At 39.0% G+C, this 9,355-nt stretch overlaps 1 long non-coding RNA gene across 1 annotated transcript; it reads left to right on the top strand.

The window, feature by feature from the left end:
• The first annotated feature begins 288 nt into the window (after positions 1 to 288).
• On the top strand, positions 289 to 994 carry LOC307151258. The gene is made up of 3 exons (XR_013819854.1): positions 289 to 466; positions 610 to 760; positions 866 to 994. It is a non-coding gene; the product is annotated as an uncharacterized lncRNA (long non-coding RNA).
• Positions 995 to 9,355: the final 8,361 nt, after the last annotated feature.

Below are 9,355 nucleotides of genomic sequence, written 5' to 3'. Positions count from 1 at the left end.
AAATGCCTCAAACAACTGTCAGGCAAATTTTTATCCGATGGCTTGACCTGATGTATGGGAAAATTTCCTTTTGAGTTCACTGGCCTGATAGGGAATGTTTTTCAATGATACCTCCAGAAATGAAGGCCCAGTTCCCACGACTCACAGCAATCATAGATTGTTTTGAAATCAGGACAGAGTACCCCAGCAACCTTAAAGCTAGGTGAGTGTCACAAGAAATGTCTTTACACACTCTCACATCCCATATTAAAATAAAAGGCTATGTCATTGCTATTATGTATCCTTTCTTAGAGCAAAATCATACTCTAACTACAAGAAATGGACAACAGTGAAATATTTGATAGCATGCAGTCCATCTGGCAGCATTACATTTTTGTCAAATGGATGGGGAGGAAGGGCCTCTGATGTGCATATTGTTCGACAGTCAGGATTCCTGTCCTCAGTGTACCATTCTCCAGGTGATCAGGTAAAATTGGAATTACGTGTATCTCAACTAACCACATTCATGTAATTTGATTAGGGTGTCATGTCACCACCCTCTGGTGAGAAAGCAGAACAAAGTAAATACAATGCAATATTACAGTATGGTGGATTTTTTTTAATCTCTAGATATTGGCAGACAGGGGGTTTACACTCCAGGATGACTTTGCCCTACTCGGTGTCGAGCTGATAACACCATCATTCACAAAAGGGAGGAAGCAGTTACCTGGGAGAGAGGTGGAAATGTCTCGTAGGAAGTCAAACATCCGGATTCATATTGGTAAGTAAATTATTATTTTATTATTGTAATGATTACTGTAATGCCGTTTTATTTGAAAAGTCAATTTACAAAAGCGCTCCTTTTTTGTTGTTGTCGTCCTTACAGAGCGGGTGATTGGTGTGCTGAAAGGTCGCTTTCACATCCTTGACGGTCCACTCCCTCGCTGTCTGGTTCAGTCTGCACGGGACAAAAACCAAGGGCAAGCAACAGTTGACAAAGTTGTAAATGTTTGTGCAGCACTTTTTTTTTGTACTTAAAGGGATAGTTCACCCAAAAATGAAAATTCAATCATCGTTTACTCACCCTCAAGTTGTTCCAAACCTGTATTTGTTTCTTTGTTCTGCTGAACACAAAGGAATATATTGGAAGAATGTTTGTAACCAAACAGATCTCGGTCCCCATTGACTACCATAGTATATATTTTTTCCTACTATGGAAGTCAATGGGAACCGAGATATGTTTGGTTACAAACATTCTTCCAAATATCTTCCTTTGTGTTCAGCAGAACAAAGAAACAAATACAGGTTTGGAACAACTTGAGGGTGAGTAAACAATGATTGAATTTTCATTTTTGGGTGAACTATCCCTTTAAAGTAGTATTTATTGTTATTTGTACATTTTTGTTATGTCTGGTTTTCAAACCCTTTTGAGAGTAAAATTGGTTTATCACACTTCTTTTGTATATATATTTTTTATTTCAAGAACAAATACTATTATTCGTACAGAGATTGTGCAGCACTTGTAAACATGTCACAAAGTATTATTCAATAAATACTAAAATATGTTCAATAGTGTCTCTATTTTTTTTATAGATTATTTAAAAAAGATTATTATTTTTCTCACCTCACTTTGTAGCACTGTTGTCATCAATCGTGGGTGGATGTGTTTTGCCCAAAATCTTCTGATCACGTCCACCATTCCGTGAATGAATTCATCATCTTTTAAGATTCTAAAGATGGTGGTCTGCTGTGGGGTCCAAGTAACAAAGTCTGCATACTGTGCTGCACACACAAACATTTGCAGCTGAAACTTTTGCAAGAAGGAAGAGGGAAAGGAAGTATTATTAAAATGTGCCCTACAGTATTTGTTAAAGAATGTCACAATTCTGTTAACAGCTACTGATTTCTTTATAGCTTTATAGGTTTATAGCTTTGCCTTTGCAGAGTAAACTGTACCTGAGTGTAGTAAGCATGGTTGGGCTTCAAAGAAAACAATGTGGAAAGGTGCCCTTTCTCATCATCTGTCCAGCTAACTGACTGCTGACCTGCCCATTTATACGGACACTTTGCCTCCACCACTCCCTTGCCGCAACAATCACATGACACATAGGCGTCACATGATACACCAAAGTATGGTCTTTCATGGCTGATTCTAAAGCCTGATCTGTCCACTCTTAATCCTTCATGCACTTTGCATACATCTTCAGTTGCCAATATGTTGGTAGATAATTGGTCAGTGGCTGGGCCAATGCCCAGTGCATATTTGTAGGTCTCTAGGGCATGTTTTTCATTGTCTCTTCCCCACTTAAGGTAAGGACTATTTATGTTTTTAGCCTCTGACATGATTGTTCTGATTACAGTGTTTGAGGGTTTCTCTTGGTTAGTGTGAAGAACAGTGTGAGCAAACGAGCTGGTGATTCTTCCTACTCGGTGCCTGCGCCAGGCCTTACAGGCTGCCTGCATTACAGTCTCTGCCTCCACTCTGTCTGCCTCTTCCTTGGTAAAGGTTAGTGTTTCAAACCACGAGGAGTGGTGTGGTGTGGAGCCTGCATATTTACTGAAAGTACTCAGCACCACGGGACATTCACCTGTCTCGTCTAGCATTTGTAAAAATTGTGCCTGTTGGCTTGCTGAGGCTTTGGGGATGGGTCTTTTGACCTTGCCTATGACTCTCCTGCCTCTGCCTCCAAAATCTATTGAGCGGATTTCTGATGGCTCAACTTTTTTTGTAGAAACAGCGTTCCATTGGCAGGCTATACTGGTACTTACAGTGGTGGTGATGCCCAGGCGGACTGAAGCTTCCAATTTATACAGAACTGCACCCACATGGGAACAGCTTTCCCCTAGTCTTGGGTAAAAAACAAAAAAGACAGTGTCAATTCCACGAAAACATGAGCACAAGTCAACCACTTTTTTTTTCTGCCCTACAAAACAAAAAGGCAGTAACTGCATTTTTGGTCAAAAATGAGTTGTTATCATTTTTATGACATTCAAGGCATCCTTTGTTATGTGACAAAACATCTTATCTCAAATGTGTGTCGTTTTGGAGAAAAATGGTAATAGTTTTAGGAGAATCTGTAGTTACTGCCTTTTTCCTTGGTATGGTGCCACGTTTTTGGTAAGTAATACAAAGCAAGAATACAGTAACTGCAAAATAGGGGTAAAATATCAAATTAAATATGAGGATTGATATATACAAAGAATAAGCTAATATAAAGTAACAAAACAGCCACATGTCCAATAATCTACCTACAACTGCTTAGGCTGGATGACAGGATAACTTTAAAGTCATTTTTCTCAGTTCTGCACTCTGCGTAGTTACTGCCTTTTTGCTTTGTAGGGTATGGATCTCTTACCCTGCCATGCAGTCGCAGTGAGCTGCTCTAACTTTGCCACTATTTTCCACAGCTACCCAGGTGTTGTGGGGCTTGTTAGTCACCCTCCAAGAAGGTTTAACACTGCTTTTGAAAACAAAGCACTTGTCTGTTTTTATGTGTAAAACAGCCTGGACCCAACCACTGATGAAAAACTTATGGGCCTCCAGGGACCTTTTGTTTTTCATTGTTTCCGATGTGTACAGGCCTGTCAGACACAAACAGTTACATTGTTTATCATTTCTGGCTATAGTGGTGTCTGCTCTATCTTAAGATTAGCACTAGGCCTATATGACTTTTAGACGACCACTGCTCTGGGCTATATGTAACAACACGAACGGCAGTAGATCAAGCCTTCTAGGCTAGATAGTCTAGCGTAATGTCACAACATCCAATTTGACAGCCCCATAACATACATTGGTCCCATACATATTTTACCGTACTAGGTAATCCTTTTTACACCTTTCAAAGTCCTAGCACTTTCTAGACACAAGCAGAAACCAGCCAAGTCCACTTTAGTCCTAGCCTGCCACTATTTCAACAGTAAAATCAGTTAACAGCCAAGGTAGCGTGCCTAGTGAGAGCTAATCACGTAACTTAGCTGCTAGCAGCTTCGTCTTTCTAACTAGTATAAGTTAGCTAGTCGACAACAAAACTGTCAATAGCTTAAATCAAGTGAAATATGATCCAAGTAAACCACCGACTCCTCTTGACATGGCCTCATCGTCTAGTTTGTCATACTGTGAGTGTGTTAATGACAGAAAAATAGGCTACTTACTTGGTGATTCCACGAGATAGTGGTAGATGTCTGAATAGTCCATATTTGGCCACTGCGTGGGGTCATTAATCCAGTTTTCGACGACCATTGATTGAAAATTGTTTAAAATATTTTTATCATATAAGAACTGTTTTACCTGTAAATTTACCTGGGATTCAAGGATCTTAGCCAGGATTGATAGTTTGGAGATCAAAATATACTAAAATATACAAGGACAGCTTTGAGTAAATGCAGTACAGGATAACTTCAAGAAAATTCTTAAATAGTATAGCACTGTACATTAAACAGAAATAAGCTGAGAATAATAATTATACAAATTGAAAGCATATTGAATTGGCTCTTACACTATATATATATGTGTATATTATAATATAATACTAAATATATACAGTATATACATTATGATATGTATTATAGCATGCTTCAAAATAAATCCAGTTATTAATAAATACCAAAAAAACACATTAACAATACTTTAACATTTTCAAATGACAAGGCCGGATAGCATCTGGCACAAAAGTGAACTTGCAGTGGTTGGTCATACACTCAATACTTCTGAACTGCCGACCCGAAGGCATTATCTCAGGTGGTGTATGCTAATGCCCATAACACTCCTGGCTTTCCTTATCACTTGCTGCTCATAAAACTCAGTTAAACTGCAGAGGCATGCCAGTCATTTTTGAACAGGTCCTAACTAAAATGTGCAAATGATTCTTATGCTTTTAAGTGAGGGAAAACCAGCATAGAAATGAAAAGCTCGAAATACTCTCAATAAAGTGCTATAGAAGTTTTCAGTAGATATTTTACGCAAAATGAGTTCAGTTTCCTTAGAACATACATTCTTTAATGATAGACTCCGTGTTCTGATATAACTTTTGGGTACCATCAAAAATATTTATAAGGCATTTGTACTCTTCTACTCCGTCTTGTCATGAATGTACACAGGTTACAACCTTGGAGCACTCTTCCCCTAAAGTCAATTCCATCTCTTTTGTTTTAGAGATATTTAGTTATAACTCCTCTCCATTGTATAACATCATAAATTCATGAAGTGCAAAACTATCATCACACTCCTAACTTGATAGCAGGGATACAAGGACTGTCTCATTTGCATATTTAATGACAATTATCCTGAGAACTTCGACTCTCATTAGTATAAAGTATGAAGAGAATCGATGACAGTACACTTTGAGGAGATCTAATAGGTGTATAAAGTGTCTGATAAAACCCTTTGCTGCCTGCCTGTTAAAAAGTCTAAAATCAATGAGACCAGTCCATGACTACTGTAACATTACATTCATTAAGAAGTTTATTTGCTAAAATAATGGGATGCAGTGTATTGAAAGCTGAGGAAAAAATCAACAAACAACAGTGTAATGGCATTCTTGTTTTCTACACTTTGCCATATTCTATTGTCCAAGCATTCGAGTTATAACAAATGGAGGCTTACTTACATTGCCGTCGACACTTGAGATTTGCTTGAAGTTACTGGATGTGTAGTTGTGCTCTAATAATTCGTTACATTTATATAGCGCTTTATCTGAGACCTCAAAGCGCTTTACATAGAAGGGGGGAATCTCTTCAACCACCACCAATGTGCAGCATCCACCTGGATGATGCGACGGCAGCCATATTGCGCCAGAACGCCCACCACACACCAGCTTATTGGTGGAGAGGAGACAGTGATGAAGCCAATCAGTACTCTACAGTTGTTGTGTGATTGACATATGCGATTACATCCAATGTTCGATGTCCTCTTTCCTCCAAGCTTTATAATGAGAGTGGAGAAAATTTGAAGACCAAAAAAATTACGTAATGATGAACGCGGAAGCTCCGAGGAAAGAGCAAAACACTGGTCGTGAACTAGCCATTTTGAAGAGAAATTTCTGAGGATTTCTATATAATAGAAGAGGAGCTTCAGTTTGTTGCACAGCCCTGTTTGTTCAAACCGCGAGAGGCGTCTAAGCTTACGACCTGCGTCATGCATGTGTCACGGGTTACTCTTCTGGCGCAAGTCGACTTGCCTAGTATGCATACGGTCGTCTGGCGGAAGCTTTTAGATTATAAACTTATAAAATGGGTATTTTTCTTACAAAAACCCATGGCTTCGCTTCAGAAGGCCTTTCTTAACCCCCCTGAGCCGTGTGGAGCACTTTTATCATGGATGGATGCACTTTTATCATTATGCATTCACTGCCGTTATAAAGCTTGGAAGAGCCAGGACATTTTTTAATATCGTCAACTCCCTAAAATAATTTTAATTTGATCATCAAAATGACTTTTTTCAATGACAATTATTTTAGGAAGGTGACGATATAATGACTGTATTCGTCTGAAAGAAGAATGTCATATACAGCTAGGATGGCTTCAGGGTGAGTAAATCATGGGCTAATTTTAATTTTTGGGTGAACTATCCCTTTAAGCTCTGCTTGAGGTATCTCAGCATGTACCTTCGTTTTCTACAAAACTGATGTAATCATCTTTAAACTTTGCATCCTTTTCAAATGTTCTAAGCAGGCAAGACATGCGCTGAAGAGCTATTTGCTTATTGTTGGGCATTTTAACATTGACATTTATGAATGCCAGTGGTAACTGGTACTGTCCATGCTTGATTTGAGCATTCTCCATTATGCTCATGAACCTTTGGTCCTCTTGTGACATTTCTTTTCTTTATTCTCTTTTTCTGGAAAGTCATGATTGTTCTGCTGTACCAGCATGCTTGCCAAGTCTGATACTGTGATGCGGTTTGCATAAACGGCTGGATCCCTTTCTGTTTGACAATGTTCAACAAGGCCATAAACAGCCCAGCCTAGGAAGGTTTCTTCCGCATAAGGGCCATCTCCTTGGCTGTATGGGAGCATTCATTCCTATCAGCAATTCGACACCTGCCTCAATAGATGGTATGTGAACTTCTTTCAAGTATGTCCACTTCTTTAGCGCTTCAGCAATATTCTCCTGTTCTTGTGTTACTGGTATTTCCTTTGAGTGTATATGTCAGGGAGTTAATAAAAGACATCACCATCTAAGCTGCTAATTGTAAGACCTGCAAGCACAGTGGTGTTAACAGCTTTTTCTTGTCCCATTGTAAGCAACAGGATTCTTGACATATTCCCTTTTATTTTTGTTAACCGTCCCCTTCTAGTGAACAACTCAAACACTTCTTGGCTAAGGATGCCAAAATGTGGGCTTCAGGAAAAATATGTCAGTTAACGACCCCAGATACCCCAATATAAATATTGTTCATGAACCGCTCTACCTACACTTTATGGTGAAGTTAGGGAAAGGGTGAGGAGCAACTGAAGTTGACATGTGGTCAAGCTGAACCTCAGAACCACACTTGAGCCTGACAGTCCACTTCATTGACCAAGATGTGAAGCATGTCAGCTTATGCCTCCAGACGGTCTACTTTCCTGAGGATCACACGGGCGAAGCAGTTGCAGCCTGACTTCTGGATGCCGAGGATCACCGGGTCTGCGTCACTACAGACAGCAGGACCAACATCACCAAAGCAGTGGAGTTTAACAGATGGACAAGACTACAGTGCTTCAGGCACCGAGAGAACTCTGCTATTGGTCAGTTATACACACTTCATATAATTGTTAGTGTTTTGTTAAGTTATTTTGTTTATGGTAGGCTATGAGAATATATTACTAAAATCATTGCAGTAACAAATAGGCGATATGCTAAACACATAAAAGGCCTAACCTAAACGTAGCTTATCCTAAACTCAGTGCTTGTGTTTATCTAGTATCTAGAAAGATACTATCTTTTGATAGCTATTTTTTTATAGTTTATATTCACACATTTTGATTGTGTGCCATTTTTGCTTGCTGCATGGTTGTTGCGTAGCATGCCATTTCATTGAGCATGTGTTTTACTGTGCATTTTAATTGATAAATAATACACGTGAGTGTTGTGTTGCCTAGGCGATGTGCTGCTCCACTACTCGGCATGGAGCTCCATACCAAACCCAGACGCTAGAAATTACTCAAGTGATTCAGTGTTTGCCACACATAGACTAATCGTGGCGGTGCGCCACAGAATCAACACCGGCTGCCACATATTGCGTTTCGTTATTCTTTTTATTTATTTATTGCTATTTAAACCACGAAGCGTATTCGTTCAGCTGCATTTCCTTTCCCTGCTCTCCCTCCATCTCTCTATCACTCACATGTCTCTCTCTCTCTCTCTCTCTCTCTCTCTCTCTCTCACACACACACACACACACACACACACAATGTAAAATGCAGTTGGGCATTGGGCAAAACACTATATAAGCTGTGAATCTTTACACGATAAAGCAACGCTGATGAACCATCGCTTGGACGTGTGTTAATATCCTTTACAGGAAACAAATGTATAAAATGCACACCATGATTGTGCTTATAGCTTCATAACTAGGACTGTTCACTGTATTAATTGTTTTCCGACGTATATGAGAGTGTTATGTCTGTAAACTCTGTTTAGTGTTAACGATCGGTGCTGCACACATGGTTAGCAAACGTGCCGCGATTAGCACGCGCGAGGGATGCGGAGATAAAGTACAGTAGTGTTATTGTACGTTTCATGTTTTCCTTTATTCAGTAATTTTGTGTTATGAGTTTATTTCGTGCTGTTTCTCTGCTAGTGTGTATATGACGTCATGAGTATTGTTTGTTACATTGGCATGTAATTTAAAGCTGTGTGTAAAAATAAGAGACTATGCACATGTTAATGAAAATTATTTGTATTTGATTCACGATAAAGCAACGCTGTTGAAGCATATTCGTTTAATATTTAGTCAAGACATATTTGTATGGATTATACATACATCAATTCTCTCAATTAAATTCAAAGGTGATTTACTGGCATGGGAACAGATGTGTACTCTGCCAAATCAGGTGTGAAAAAATAAATACAATTTAAACTACGTAAGCAGGAGAATTGTGATTTTGCTATCAGAATAATATAAATAAACCAAAAACTGTAGTTAAACCATAAATACAACTGAGAACTATATATTGCAATATTTTTTCTCTCTCGCTACAGAGAAAGTTAACCAAGACAGCGAGTGGACAAGGCAATTAGTGTCTGTAAGAGGTGTACCCTCACCGCCTGATGAGGAGTATATCACAGGAGCTGCTGCTGCTTCAACCATCAGAGGCTGTGTGTTGTCCATGTCAAACAAGTACTTTTATGTCAATAAATGACAGCGCATCACTTACAGAAGTCACAATATATCATA

Source organism: Squalius cephalus, assembly GCF_949319135.1.
Source record: "Squalius cephalus genome assembly, chromosome: 23".
NCBI lineage: Eukaryota > Metazoa > Chordata > Actinopteri > Cypriniformes > Leuciscidae > Squalius > Squalius cephalus.
Note: the sequence above shows the minus strand (reverse complement) of the source record. Positions and strands in the feature narration are given on the sequence as shown.